Consider the following 16,595-nt stretch of genomic DNA (forward strand, 5'->3'; position numbering starts at 1 on the left):
TGACAACATGGCTATTGTGTAATGTGACTTGTTGCCACAAGACAAGCATGGTAATGAAAGTGGGAGTAGGAGAGAGGTGCGCCGCTGTTCATTGTGTCCGACTACAGAAAGCAAAACTCGATTTCAGAACAAGACTTTGTTAGACACAATAAACAGGTTTCATTACGTTGCTTCGCTGCTGCCGGCTGCAGCGATCTCACTCAATACTGGAGCAATTTCCAAAACTGTTCAGGAAAACGTGAGAAAATAGGCTTGAAATAGTCCAGTTTGGAATATACAAAAGTTAAAAAAATAAAATCGTGAATTACACATGGTGAAATATGTGCTCATCAAGCCGAAACTGTGATCAAACTGTGAGACCTCTGGCGGCTGACGGATGACGCGAGTTAACAAGTCTATGCTTGCATCATCACAGCAGTTTGATTCGCCAGACTTTCGTCACACATTCTGACATGCCTCAACATTTGTCTCAGATGTTGTCAGACCAATCTCACAGTGAAATTGGGACTTTTTTTTAAGTCCATTATAGGTGAGATTCTGTGGAGGTCCAAAGCAGATAACAGGTAAATTATGACTGGAAAAATGACTGTCTAGTTGAGAAAGAGACAGCGACAGGTTTGAATGAACCAGCCCAACAGCTTATTAGAGTATTTCATCTAATGACTCATATCAGACATACTCAGCTCGGGCCGGCAGGTTATGTCAGATCCAGTTCTGAGTCAGCACTGAGCTGGCCTCGTGTAGCAACGGTGTAACACAATCCAGAAAGTCTTCAATCACTCTCTCCCACCTTTCAGCCACTCACGTGTGTGAAACGAGACACTGAAGGTCCCATGCTAGCAGCTGTGGCCATGCTGGGGTATCGGGAATGCTTCCGATCCAGCCCAAAATGCTGTTTTTCAGCGAGTATGACGGGTCAGGTATCACATTCATTTACACCACACAGAAACAACGCGGCAGGAGGTGAGCCGGTTACCAGATAGTGGCCTTTAGGTAACGCTAACAGTCAACGTTAATGTAGGCTCCATCGTTGCATTATGATGCGTTCAAGCTATACTCAATAACACCAAGTATTGGGCGACGATCAATCTGTATTAGTGGCAAATAAGACCTGACGAAGGCAATCAGTCCTACACCAATGACAGCAATCATACCACATCAACACAGGGGGAGTAGTACTAATACATACAGACGTATCGAAACATTTTATTTTAGATTAATTAAAGTGGACTTCAGCTGAATTAAGAAGCCAAGTGTTTTACAATGATACTAAACAAATAAACGTCCCAGTGAGCACTCCACCTTTTAAATACACAAATGAAAGTCACATGGAATTTCATTTTAGACTTTAAAATAATCAAAAGATGTCACATTTATTTTATTCCACGGCTTTCCCGAAAATGCTGCAACACACAGTCTCAACTTTTGAGAACTGTCAGCATGGGTTAAGAGATTGGTAAACCCCAGAAGATATCACAGACGGAAAGATGCACCACAAAGAGTTAAGACTCAAGTTAACGACTTAAGTGGCGTCTGAGAAAAGAGGCATCTTACCATGAAAGCATTTCTCCGAACAGTCAGGCAGCTCTCACACAGCAATGTGAACACGCAATCACAGCAGCAGCCAAGTAGAAGAGAGGGAATACTTGCTCTTCGGTCTGAAGTCCAAAATGAGGTCAGGACACAGTCAACAGCCAGACGAGTGTGGGATGGGGCTGAGACAGACAAAAAGAGTGTGTGTGTGTGTTTGTGTGTGTGTCGGTAAGTTCCTGCTTGTGACGCGAGGATGGGGGGAAAAAAACAGCCGGGCTCCAGTTCCCAGCTAAGGCAGGAAAACAGCTGCTGGAGGGAGGAGGGAAGAGAGGAAAAGATGGAGAGGGAGGGAGAAGGGGAGGGCTTAGTTTGGAGCACGCTCAAAGTGTTCCCCAAGCGGTACAAAAACACCCACCCTCTCACAGATGCACCGACTGGGCGCCTACAGAAAGCGGTGGAAAGAAACGTGGAATACACAAGCAGTTGTACCACATGCAGATTAACAGCTCATTTCCACTTTGCTCTGCTCGACTGGACAGAGACCTCGGGCCACTCGAGGGAGAGCGGCAACCGAAGCAAGACGGCCTTTGGAAGTTTGACTTTACGTTATTCACATGTGATGCGGAAGTGTGGGTTCGTTTAGTTCACGTCAGACATCTTCCATTTGGTCTTAATGGGGATATCGACTATGCATGTTTTTCTTTAATTTGATTTGAACACTGTTGAAACAAAAAGGCTTTGAATACATTTATTTCAGTCTGTTATTTGTCATTTTAAACAACAACAAAGACTGAAAGAGTACAGCCAAACTGGTGGCCCCATGAGGTTCCCTAAAAGACTAACTTGTTGCATGAAATAAACAAATATTTCCATTTCCAGATCCTATTTGCTAAAGCACTGGTCTCACTGAAAGGGCTGGCTAGGTTTTGCACATAGTACTATCAATGTCGGCCTTAATTTGCCATACTACTAGTAGGGCAAAAAAAAGGTAAAGTGGCCTGAGGGTGGAACCAGAGGACAAGCCAGGGCACCCGAGATCAAACAGGTTTATCCTGCGGTGCTTCTTTTGAATTGTGTTTTGTGCCTTTAACATTTTCAAGCCAAGAAATTTGCCCATAGAAGCACTCAATGTGGCTTTTTCACATTATGATGTGTGGCACGATAAGCTCAGTTATGACAAGGTACCCCACCCATCTCTTCCACTCTCCTCAGCTCTAAACCCCCCCCCCCCCCCCGTCGCTCTCTGCCTATGTATCCACGCTTCTCTTCCTCTCATCTTTCTCCTCTGGGAGACAAGAAAGCCCTCCTCTCACTTGTTACCCCCCTCAGCAAATGCACAGCAGCATTCCTCTCTGCATGCTTGCACTCTTCCGTTTAAACTGAATTCCTTATACATTCACGCAACATGACTTCAAAATAACTCAAGCAAAGAAATAAAAAATAAAATACTGGAGCTTTAGCTGTAAAAAAAGAAATTAAACTACACCCACCCATGCTGAAGGCTGCAGGACTACCTTGTTTTGACTTGGTCTGGGGTTTTGATGAGAGCAGCAAGAATGACCTCAAGTAGGGATCAAAAAAGGTGGGCCAGAACTACACTCAATAGGCATCCATGTGTTTGCTGGTTTGTAGAGTCATTCAGGGGCACCAATCAATCATTAAAAAAAATACAGTACAAAGAGTGGAAAGAGTGTCTATTTAAGAACAATTAAGTAAAACATCAAATAAAACGTTGATTGAAATGAAAACTTCACTATGATTAAAAGCAACACAATTCTACTTTCATCCCCCATAAAGTAGATGGACGGCCTTACAATGTGCAGATCGAAGAGTCTAGTCAGCCATGGTAGTGGGCCAGTCAATAATAGACCCATTTGTCCAAATGACTTCCTACTCCTCGCACAAAGACACACCCAGTAGCCGAGGATGAGCAGCAGTTTGCCGTCTCCATGTCTCCGTTTACCCAGGAGAAGAATCTGTTGGCAACCACGTGTTGGAAGTAGGAGGAGCCCCAGCCAACCCTGTCCAGTTCTCTCTTGTGTCCACAAACACAGAACCGCAATCCAAACACCAGAGACGTTAAAAAGAAGGTAAACCTGCCTCCACGGCAATGTCTCCCAAGCACTGGAGAAAAGACAGAAATCTTTTCATGGCCAAGATGTGATCAGCAAGCAAACTAAGCACATTTGTTTTCACCTTGCACGTCCCAAAACACACAAGTTAGAGCCTGTTGATATTTACATTCCCATATGGCAATATTTATTGATTCAATACCTCAACACCTCGTTTTCGCTTCGTTGCTGCACTTTCACCCACACAACACAATAGGGCCCTTCTGTGTCCAGTATTGCGTGCTCTCCTTTCATTCGTGTGGATTTTCTCCGACTACTCGGGTTTCCTCCCACAGCCCAATGACAAGCAGGTGAGATGACGCTCTAAACTGCTGGTTGTTTGCTCGTCTATGGGTTAGCCTTGTATTTCTTTGGGGATTTGGATATGCTGCAGCCTCTTCTGACCATAGATCAATGTGACTCATGGTAAATTCATCTAAACTAAATGGAGGCAATCATGCCTCAGAGGGGAAAAAAAGATTAATGTGAATATGAGAGCCAAGTAGAAGGAGATTATCGCTCATTTCAGAGCTTGAACAGTGTCCACCCATCACTTGCACAGGCAAGCTTTGTCGGGTGCAAGAAAAAAAGTGCAATTTGATAATTGAATCAGTTGAAATTATTTTAGAAGTAGAGCTGCAAGACATCTGAAAGTCGTCAGACAGTGCAGATGCTAGGCTTGGGCCGGTTTAAACATTTTCAAACTGGTCCGATACTAAGCCAAAGACCGGACCAAACCGAACCAGTTATACCAACCTTTTCCACTAGGCATCGCACTTGCCATAGCAGACCCTCCCGAGTGATACATTTCTTTTTTTACACAGAAGATTGCGGTAAAATCACGGAAAGGAGAGTCAAAAAAATGCCGCGATCGTACCATTCATAAATAACTTTGCTTTATGGCGTAACGCCGCAACGGAGTCTCTTTTTATAAAACATCACGCTTTGTGGAACGAGAGAGACGGATACGGAGCCGCAAGCCGTGTGACGTTTTCAATGAGCGACGTTTTCAATGAGCGACGGAATTCCAAATAACTCGTGGCTTCAAAACAACTGTGAAAGGTCAACTTTTGCTCGTCTTGCATATTTACACGACTCTCTAACAGCAAGCGAAGTTGCTGTGCATCATGTACGTGTTGCAGCATACACTGGCTTGTTCGACCAAATTCGGCTTTTTATCTTCTTTGGATCTATGTTCTAATTTCTTCGCCTAGTAACACATATTCAAAATGTCTTAGTAAACAAACGAAAAGGTGCGGCGCACGCATCTCCCCCTCCCACCTCGACTGAAATGTGATCTCTGTCATGGCGGCTTGCTCGGCAGCGGGGCAGCTGCACTTTACACACCAGCCAACTCGGACACGTCGATCCGTTTCCAAATAAACATAATATTATTTTAATCCCTTGTCATTATTGCTGCTTTTACCAATGAAAGACACAGATTTAGTGCTGTGACACCATTGGTACAGGTCACTGATGTTTTTAATCTTCCAGAACCTGTCACAAGGACGAATGCCGGTTCAACCAGTGTGCATAAATTAAACCGGTTAAGCTCATACACCGATCCGGTGAAACAGGCTCAACCCTCGAAGATACATCATCTTTTGATCACATAGCCAGTTAAAATTCTGCTCATTCAGTTCACCTTAACTGACCGACTCCTGGGAGGGGAATTCCAGGTTTACGGCTGCAATTTTCACAGAGCAAATCACACTGACAAGACCTGTTGTTGCTGCATGCTAGCGCTGGCTGGTGTCCATAAAAAACACACACACACACACACACACACTTCGACAGTAGACAAATCAAATCAACACACAAAATACTAAAACACACACACACCCCCTCCGAGATTCTGCTCACTTCGTCTGGCTGACAAATCTGCTTCTTTAAACAGCCCTCTAGACTTAGCAGGAAACAATTCCCAGGAAATTCAGTTTCATCTCAATAATAATGAGGGGGGGGATTCAGTCATGAGTTTAATCTTACAGTTTTGATTGATATAATCAATAAAGTCATGAAATATAGATGATTTGTTAGGCTTATTTACAATAAGCAATGCTTTTTTGAGCCACCGCTATGAAAACCCCCCAAAGGTCCTTGAATATAATGGAACCCTGAACTGTTTAAACAATTTCTGCAAGGGAAACATTGCAGTATAGTCTAAACCAGGATAGTATTTATTAAATACAAAAAGGCACCTTCTGAAGAAACTGCAGTGTGAAGTTTGGATGCTGAAAGTCTTACAGAACGTGGGAACAGGTTTAATTTGCGTGAATGTCATTGAAAAGTTGAATAACACCAATAGCATATAAAATATATGTGGTATATTTTAAGCTACACTGCATTGCTGGCTTTAAAAGTTGAAAAAAAGCCAATGATGTTTGAAATGCGAAATATTTCAAGGTCTGGATGGAGTACAAATCGGTAGATAAGAGCTGAGAATGCATGAAAGAGCAGCTGATGCAGTATGAGTAGGTGGAAATAGGGAATTGAATGAAAGATGCAAATATAGCAGAAGCAAATAGGAGTTTCAGAGCACTGAAATCGTAGCAGCAGCAGCCATAGCTGGCATAACTGCTGATAATATAATAATACTATTGGGTAGCTTAATCTATAATACATCATAATGTATTCATCTGTATACATTTTGTCTTAACCTCAATCTGCAAAGTAAAATGAACAATATTTGCCTCTGAAATGTCTAATGTCATGTCCTGCTGCAAGAACATTCAGGTTACCACAGCAATGGGAGGTCGTGACTGAGAGAAGGCCTCCGTGTTACATCAACGATGCTAGTGTTCAAACATAGTCAAAGTTGATGGACAATGTTTCGCTGATGCCTGCTTTTGATGTCGGCCAAATTATCTGCCCAGGGAACGGTTATCTATCTTCTAACTTATTTTCTCTATCTACGCCCATTATAAATCCTTGGCTGAAAGTGTGCGGAAGGAGTTAAAATAAGAGTAGGTCCAAGAGGATTTGAAGATTAAAAAAAGGTAAAAGAAAACAGAATAATTTGAATGGTTTCTGTAGCTTTAAGTATGCAGAAGTAGTTTTCTTTAACAGATGCTTTACCTTTATTTAGTAGATTCTGCAGACTTCATTCTCTCACGACACAAAGACATGCGTCATATCATCCTGTATTGTAATTCTGGAATGTACTGTAGCAATTAGGTTAGTGACATAGGCCTCTGCAGGATGAAACCTTAGCCCAAACTCTACAAGCCTGTGGGTGCATATCAGCTGCTTTTGGGTTAGGACCTGCTGCAATATTTAGCAGGTGCCTTGGATCGGTTTCCCTCTGGCTGCAGGTAAGCCCAAACCAGTCTGATCAGGTTACCACAGCTGGGTTATAGAATGGGAGGTAGATCTGTCTTCACATCATCCACTTCCCTTCACCCCTGTGATACTTTGTCATTTTCAAACAAAGGCATCGCAAAGCGCAAAACTGCAGAATGATATATAGGCCTATGACTTTATTAGTTATACTGATGCATCAATGTGTAAATTAGGATTTTACTGCGGAGGCTTCTCAAGGTGGTGTTACCTTTAACTGCTACATGCATAGTTAGGTAGTTCAGGTGGTTCTTAACCTATAGTCATTATCCAGGGGTCGTGAGATGATTAATGGGGAACGACTAAAGTTCTGCTATCCACACCTGTAATCATTTCCCTGACCTTTTATTATAGTCTGTTTCTTGTCAAATACTGGATCATTTAAAGGTTAAAACATTTAGACGGAGGATATCTCCCGAGTGGAACTAACAACTCACGGACAGTAAAAACAGCATGGATCGCAAATAGACAGTTTTCTTGCAAATTTCACAAGCCAAAAAGGTTGGGAACCACTGGGTTCATCTTGAATTTGTTGTTAAGAAACTACTTATATTGTATCACGTTCACAGTGAAAAACAAGCACAAAAAAGAAAGAAATCGAGCTAATGGTAAAACATAAGGAAAAACAAATCAGTCTCAATCAATCAATCAATCAGGATCTATTTCTCAAATGTTTTCCATGACAGCTAGCTAGACAGTTTCCTCCAAGTCGCCCATGACCATAGTTACGATTGTCCCAATAATGGAAATTCAGCACAATCAACTTAATGTGAATGTTTTAATTATTGCAATCTGCTATAAAAGAAACCATCCCATCCCTAGTGATGACGGTGGATGAACAGACTTGGATTGGCAGCTAACCTTTTAATCCATCCAAGTGCAGGCATCCTGAAGAAAGAGCATCTCTGCTAAGTCAACAGGGCAGAGGTCACACTATCAAGATCGGGTTATTTCCTTTCGAGAAAAGACGCAAATTAGCTTAGAATGGAATGACGCAAAGAAGCATGAGAAGGTGTTTGCCCATTGACGGGAGGCTCCATTACATCAGAACGGTGTCGTTTTTGGTAAACCCAACGGCATGCATGTTTCGTCTTGTGGGTCACTAGAGATAAATACTTTCACAGCAGCCTAGAAAGAAGGTGCAGCAATTGGCAGCGCAAGTTAATGAGCTCAAACACTGAACACAATGGTGAAATTAGAGGCAATGGTCCGAAATAAAGTTCTGCATTACACTCGTTAAGTGCAAGTGGATGTTCTCTCTCCGAGAAAATCTGTTGGTTCGGGTCAAATTCAGGCCAGGAAGCAATTTCAAGATAAGAGGACAGTGGCAAAGATAGAAGAAAAGAAAAGGGATGGGCCTCTGCTCTTTTGTATATTCATGAGACTGTGCAATGTTAATGTTCATCAAATTTTAAGACCACTCAAATATTAAAAAGACAGTGGGGGGCCGAAACGCACACAAATGTTACAAGTAGGAAAGGTGCAAGTACTTCCTATTGTTATGAATATGGGGTTTTCAATAGGGGTCGACCAAACATCTTTATCTTTATCATTTTTATGGTTATTATCATCACTCTCTTTCACACATTAACACACAACTCAGCAAAGGGTGTGTCGTCTTCATATTTATGCATTGAAAGGAGCAAAGTGGGGAATGTTTGGCAACAAAAGGAGTGCTGGTTTGGTGCAGAGTGGGTTTGGAAAGCACCAAAATAGTGTATGTGCCATCATTGGGAGCTTGTGGATTCTCACATTGATTAAATGGAGCACGGAGCACCCCTCTTAAGTCCTCATGGCCCCCCAAGGTGTCGAGTTCATTACGAAGCTGTACCCAATAAAACACATTACAGTGTATCAATTAAACTACTAATGAAAAATGAATGAACAGTAGATCCTTGAGCAATGATGGCGAGCACTCCACCATCCCTTTTTAGACATTTTTCTATAATCAAGAATACACACATGACCAGATTACCATGGCGACAAACTGCAGTTCAAACGGGGACTTTTTGAGCTAAATAGCAGATCTAATGGCTTCGGAAATGATCCACTGATTCAATATGGTGGCAGCGCGATGCATCCTTTCCAAATTATATTATAGGAGGAAAAACAAGTAAACACATGCAGGCACACAAACCAACCAACTGATACAGGCACTGATAGTGTGTGGTCTGCCGAGACAGCAGGGGGGCTTACATGGCTTACACAGTAGCCTTCTCTCCAATGCCCATCGCCACCTGTTTCCTCCCACTCTGCCCAAATAAAGCTCCAATAGCGGCAAGTGAGTTGGTTCAGTGGGCTGGTGTGGAAACAAAAGTAAATGTGATCTGAATGACGTAGAACCATTCGTCAGCATAAAACAAAACACCTTTGAGAGGGCAGTCCTAACTACAGGTAAAGTGAAACTACAAAGAGGAAATGCATCGTTCTCAAATGGGATCTCTTCTCTGGTCAAACACCATTAGCCTAATTCATGTTACAGCCTATACTTACCTTAACTTATTCCAAGGTTCTTCCACTAAAACACCAGTAACTTTTTTAATTCTACAAGTCACCGCTGCTACTGCAAGTTGAATTAGGTATTTTGTAGCATCTGTTCTAACGTCAAATTACCGGAGGTATGACGGCAAATTAGCTCACAAACACTTTTGTTGGGTCTGTATGCAGAACTGCAGCTTTTAATGATTTGACAGATTTAATGATGGTTAGAGGGAACGGGGGTGAAACATTTATCAGTATGAAGCCCCTGGGAGACTACAACCCTCAATCGTTTCTGCCTCATCTACCTTCTCTCCTTCCAGCCTCGTGCGTTTCAATCCAAAAACATTCTCAAGTGAGCGATCACGGCTATCGTCCGAGTCGGAGTTGTATATGGGTTTGCTGAAATAGTGGCCATCGGGGAGGGACTATTAAGCTGTAGAATAAAGATGTGTGCCACTGTGGTGTGAAGATGGATAACGTTGTTAGAAGCCGAGGGTGCTTCATCATCCCCTCCTTGTAATGCTGCACGGAACAGACTGCTGAAGAGACCGTAAATACATCTCACACCCAGCACAGCCACACCTCAGGATGCAGATTGTTAAAACTGTGAACCCAAAACATGATGCAAAGCCCTTGGTTCCAACTGACAGCTGGTGACATAGGCTGCAGTAAAAAAAGAGGGTAAAATGGATTCATTTTGGTCACTTCTGAAATACTGATTGTATTATACGTTTTTCTTCTTTAATGCCTTTCTAGCGTGTTAACTTTTTGACTGCTATGACCAAGAAGAGTTCAACTTCTCATATGAAACAATCACCAGCTCACTCGATTCTGTGTGAAGGAGAAATGGAAATAGCCACCAATTTGCTTGCTTGGGTGATTCTTTCATATTAAATAGTCCTCATCTGCCAATTGCAATTTTTGACGATTCCAACTTTCTTTCTATGAACTACAATTGTCAGCAAGGCTCCATTTTATAATTTTTCTGGAATTATCCCCCCCAAAATATATTTTTTTTACCATGCCAAAGATGTGATTTTAAAAAGCTAGGTAAGTTTAACAGGTCATAATTCCCTCTCCAATATCCATTTATACTGCTGAGAAAACATCTCCTTCCAAAACTATTTGACCGTTTCTCACCAAAAACTAGATTTTATATTTTACAATATTACATTTGAACATATCACGATAGCATTATAGTTTACCTCAGTCCATCAGTCACTTTTACTGAATAGAGCATGAACGCATCATAATAAAGTCAATGCAACTGTTAGCGTTAGCTCAGTTATTAGCAGGACTGTGATATAGACTTCTTGACTCTTCGACCTCCACCCTAATGACGCGGTGTTTGTGCTCTGACGTTACGGTCTGACGCCGTGTGCGGACATAAAACTATCATGAGGATGTGACCAGCAAAAAATAAATAAATAAAAGGAAATATAGAGTGAGGGGCTGGTCACCGGTCATGGCAGATGAGTTGAAAATAGTCCAGTGTCGACCAACTGCCCGTCGTTGGTGCATCCCTAGTAATGGATAGATACAGATACATATGCATGTACCTGTACAGGACTCCCTAAGCACCTTTGTTATGGTGACAGGAGCCTCATCTTTGCTGCCCATTCTCAAATAAACCCACGCCAATTCCTATCCTTCCTGGTGAAAAAACACCATGATAAATTATTTTTAAAAATAGGACAAATTTGTAAGGAGCACCGGTATAAGCGGTTAAAATTTTGTCACCCATCTCCAAAAAAATGCAAGTAGATATTCACAGCGTGTCCTGTCATCTCTACAGAGCAAACTGCCTCCTTCCTTCACATATTTCCTCTAGTGGAACATCTAATTAGCAGCGTATTTTGACAGTGTAACTGGCCATGCTCAAAAATGACTTGACACGCTCTGCATGTAGGCCACAGGACGGTTCTGATGAAATGAAGCTTAACTGAAAAGGCATGTTAGCAGATCAAAACTGTCATGTCACTTTGGCGGCTAAATTAGCTCAATGTGCCATTGTGGAGGTTGTGGCCTCATCTACCCCTGTGAAAATAAGTCATTAGTTACAGTCAAAAACGGTGTGCATTAACATGGATGGCTTAATGGGTAGCTGCGCTTGATCAAGTTCCTATTAAAAGTGCTAAACAGAAAGAGAGGGGGGGAATAGACACGGGTGTGAAAAGTGTCTGTTCTGTTTTAGTGTTGCTTTGATCCAACCTCCTCTTTTCCCAATGCCCCAGAAACACTCAGCCTCAAAGACGTTTCCTTTTCACCTCAGGAGAACTGTTGGTTGGGTGTACATTAGTGTTGGCACACCAATTTATCTGAACAACTAGGTTATCAATGGTGCAAGAAATCAGACTAAGCAAACAGAGATTTGCTACTTGTGCAATATCTCTGACTTTGTAAAACACAATACATGACCTATATATCTTGGAGCTGTCCATGCACAAAGAGAAACAGGGAAGCATGCAAGTTCTTCAGAGGGAACCCACTGCTGGGAACAAAGACTCCGACATCTTGCAGGGAGACGCAGCAGGCAACAAAGCTGTTGAACGTCAGTGGAGCAATAGGATTCCAGTAAAGCACATCCATGAGGACATAACACATCTTAATAATTCATGCCGGTGCAGTGTGGCAAAACAATGGCTAAGTTCATGGGATGGCTGAAAATAGAAGTGAGTGCATGTGCAGTGGTGTGTTCAAGTCAGGAGAAGAAGCGTAGTTCAGGATGGACCGTTTCTTGATTTCTGAATTTAAAAATAACGGGAAGCCTTCACCTGCAGCCTTGGTGAGAGGCAAAGAAATATATCATTAGTATCAAAGAGTGCGACATTGTTCATTGTTGGCTAGGTAGTAAGCAAGCTAGCTGAAACAGCACCAGCGAACCTGGTGAAAATAAAGTCACACTTCACAAAATAAACTTAGAACTTGTTTACTTACAATTATTTATACTTACAACTAGGGATGTCCCGATATCAAACATCGGATAAGGGGCCGATCAAAGCATTGTTTAATTAATCGGATTGGTTTCACTGAGCAAGAACCTGAGCCCGATCCTCTGTTTTACGTCAGCTGTAAGATAGGTGATAGCCTGTGCTTAGTTGATTTCTCTCCTCTCCACTTGCCTCCATTACTCCTGCCTGTCTACTTGTGTTTCTCGTCTAATTACGTGGTATTTCAGAATGAGAAATGGGCAGTTCTCTCGCATCACAAATATTTGATCAACCAGTATTAACATTCAAATATCGAAGTAGCCACCATGTTGCAACATTACATATTGCAGAAGAACCAGAAGGGGATTCTTGTTCCAGACCAAAGCCAAGAACCTTGAGCACCTCGCGCTCAAGTAACGTTACCTGGCCATCTTCCTCATCATCATCATCATCATCATCATCAGGCATCTCTCTCTTTTAAATTAAAGCCCGGTGAGTTCGCCAACGTTGACGTTAGGTTATCTGGACCATTTTTTCACAATATTGCTATAATAAGTGGTCCATGAATATCAAGTAAGAATAACGTTGATGGGGAATGTTCTTTTAAACTAAAATCTGTTAAATCTACCTTTCTCCGTCGCCATCTCTCTCCCTTCCTCCACCAATGTGTCTTCACTGCTGTGTAACTTTGCTGCGGTAGCGAAAAAACCCTGGAGTACATTAATAAAGTGATAATAACTTTAACTGAGTGGTATTTATGGTGCCGAATAGCGAGGATAGCAAAGTTTAATAGACTTATCGCACACATCCCTAATCCCATTCTTCTCACACACACACACACACACACACACACACACACACACACACACACACACACACACACACACACACACACACACACACACACACACACACACACACACACACACACACACACACACACACACACACACACACACACACACACACACACACACACACACACACACACACACACACACACCTCCTTGCCCTATGACTCTGCTTCAGCATATTGACAGGTGCATATATGCCATGCTCCTGAGTTTGCGCCAATATACACGACACTGCACAAAAGAGATAGGATTCGCAGTAGCTGTGTGCATGAGGAGTCTGACCTGGCAATGACCCGGTGATTTGGCGACGCTGTTTTGCATGGTCGATTGTTATGGCAGGAAAAAGAGGAGGAGGAGAAGGCATAGAGTGGGAGGAGCAAAAGGCTGGTGTCTGGTTTAAAACATTTAAGAGGAAACTTCTTGATTCGGGGTCAGATTTAAGATTCTCTTTTTCGCCCGGTTCACAAAGGGTGACAGTTTTAGTTATTCACTATACATGGAGAACCTGGTTTTGTGTGCATAAATTAGCTTTAAAGCTAACAACTCCCAGGGGGGGGAAGGTGCTGCTAGCTCCATCACACTACACAATAGAGCAATTATTAATCATCCTCTTTGGTGCTTCCAGTTAAAATATTTGCTTTAAAAGGTTTGTGTGTGAATGTGGAGAAGTGATGCTTTTTGCAAGGATGCTTTTCTGCTCACTCCTATGTAAATATGCCTGGGTTTTTTTTTATGCTAGGGATTGAAACTAATTAAACATGTGTGGAGGCAGGAGGCGGCTGGCGGGGAAGGAGACGCCACTGATGAGTCTAGGCAGGGAGAGACCGACTGAGCCAGTGACAATTAGTAGTAGAAGTACTAATAGGAAGAGTTTAAAAAATAAAAAAAACACTCACTAGTTGTTACATTAGGTTATTATTATTGATGTAACATGTAAGATGCATGTCAATGGTGCAGCTGGTTGCAACAGAGGTAATTGTATTAATTAGTATAGAGTACAGTACTTGAGTAAATGTACTTAGTTTCTTTCCCTCACTGATTAATACTACACTGTCCCACACAAAAGGGTGCAACCAAACAGATTCCATCCATGGCGAGTTTTTACCAAGTTGCTGGTGTATTATTTTTATGAGAAGGAACAACTCAGTATATTTATATTTCTATATTTAGGTCTATTTGTTACATTTTGTTTCTTAAACTTAGGGATAGGGCTGGTCATTTTTTTTGTGTTGGTATTTGATTTTCAATTTGGGGATTTGGATAGTTGCTTGTTTTGGTTTGTTTTAACCCTTTCCCAGATAACAAACATGTAAAAAACATACCAACTCTTTCGGTGTTTATGAGATACAAAAAAAGAATACAAACAATACTGTAGACTAACAGAATCCAGACTAACAGATGAAAAAGTGAATGCCTTTAATTAAAACGAAAGACACTTTGCAGCGCTATGTCGCCTATCTCTGCAGAGAACGGAGAAATGTTATGAAGAGGAGCAAAGCCAGAGATAGTGTGAGCATCTCCGATGCAACCCATGTGGGGCTTTTGCTGAGCAGAAGACCCCGGGGGCTGCATTAAGCAGAGGTTTGCAGCTGGGAAATGTCGGAGAAGCAGTGCATAATACACTGAGATATCAGTCTCAAAACGCCGCCGTTTAGGTGGTGGACCTGCAAACATGGCTTTGAGGTACATCTACACTTGAGTACATGGTGCATGTAGTGACTAGAAGGTGAACACAGCCACTGTCGAGAGTAGTTTTCAGTCACAGGAACCGATAACTGACTGAGTTAGTAATGCAGCACATAACGCAGAGCTTCGGTGTACCAGTATAGAAACATGTGGGTGGAAGCTTCTTCCAGGAGGAGCGCTTTACACCACATCCTTCTCAGATGTGAAGATAAACTGCCCTCGTAAGCATTGTTGCTCTCCCTCTCGCGCGTCACCTCTCTCCGTAGGGAGAAACATCCATCATCTGCCTGAAGAGCTGGATAAGAATTCAATCCTGAGCTTGCATCACTCAACCAGCAGCGACAGCCGACACTGGTGACATGTGCAATAACCTATCTTTTAATAATAATAAATATGTTGGTAATCAAGTAATGCCTAAAGGAGAAACACTTATGAATTAATAGAATACAACACAATTGCCATAAAAAAGGGTTTAATGTCCTATCTAATCAATACTGACAGCCTGAAACCAGTGGCCATTAGAGATGAGAAATGTCAGAAACGTTGCTACTTTGCATGCGATCCCTAGTGTTCAATCAACCTCATGAGGATGGGGCAATGACAGCAATCGATGGAGATCGTTTGTGCATAGTTACTCCACACATAAGTGAGAGAAGCAAAAAGGGCAAAACTATGCAGTATTTACCACAGATGACCAAAATACAGCTGCAAGCGCCGAGAACAATCATTCTCAACCCGTAATACTCGTCCAAAAAACATTTAAATGGACTTTGAGAGTAGCTAAACATGAGTGGCAGCGATTTAAAAGAGCAATTCAATTTAGTGTGAGCCACTCAAGTGATTAAATTCTATTAGACAATGCAAAGACAAGGGCACTGCTGGCCTTTTAAAATGAACCGCTGTCCCGTCAAAGCCCAGTCGTGGCGTTGCTCAGCACCGGATTGCTCTTAATGGGATTTCACGACATTAACATTCTACTGAGTCAGCATCAGGCATACTGGCTGTGTGTGTGTGTGTGTGTGTGTGTGTGTGTGTGTGTGTGTGTGTGTGTGTGTGTGTGTGTGTGTGTGCAAGAGAGAACGATTGTGGGATGGCGGGGAGTGACTGGGTACACCGGTGGTAGGGGTGGACATGCTTTGATGGTAGTGGAATCCCTCCAAGAGATAACTGTAGATCCCGACAAACACAGTGTAGAATATTTATAACTGGAGGGGAAAAAACATCTCCAGAGATGATGCAGTGGAAATTCATGAACATAGCAGCTCCTGTTGGCAGTTAAAAGCCAATCAGTTGTGGTCGTTTGGGCACTGCCCGTTCTGTAAACCCTCTCTGAACGCAAAGAAAAGTGGCCTTTTTTTCCCCCTTCGTCATCAGTCTACTGCTGCATTAACGTCATACGAGACAGAACATAAACATGAGCGGCCAAGTGGGAAAGACCTTTTATGTGAACCTCTTAGGAGGAGATAATTACTCGATTGAATGCTTCGTCAATGGACAAAAGATTAACTATTTGGACGATTCAGCAAAGAAGAGAGGATATGTGCTGCTGTAATTGGGCTAATGTCATATTAACAAGGTTACATTGCGATTAATAAAAAAAAGTGCCTCTTCTTGGTGGTAAAAACAGCCTGCTACAAGCTCATTTTCATGATCAATGTTAG

At 42.2% G+C, this 16,595-nt stretch overlaps 1 protein-coding gene across 2 annotated transcripts in view; it reads right to left on the minus strand.

The window, feature by feature from the left end:
• The window catches only part of LOC311020214 (SPRY domain-containing SOCS box protein 4-like), a 41,268-nt gene that overhangs the window by 21,672 nt on the left and 3,001 nt on the right, over positions 1 to 16,595 (minus strand). Inside the window, exon 1 of one of the 2 annotated variants that reach the window (XM_084020143.1) lies at positions 1,555 to 1,742. The exons of the other annotated variant lie outside the window; for it this stretch is intronic. The gene's annotated coding sequence lies outside the window, so the exon portion shown is untranslated. Of the gene's footprint in view, positions 1 to 1,554; positions 1,743 to 16,595 lie in introns of those variants that run through there. 2 annotated transcript variants of the gene reach the window in all.

This window comes from Eutrigla gurnardus, assembly GCF_963514095.1.
Source record: "Eutrigla gurnardus genome assembly, chromosome: 10".
NCBI classification, from domain to species: domain Eukaryota; kingdom Metazoa; phylum Chordata; class Actinopteri; order Perciformes; family Triglidae; genus Eutrigla; species Eutrigla gurnardus.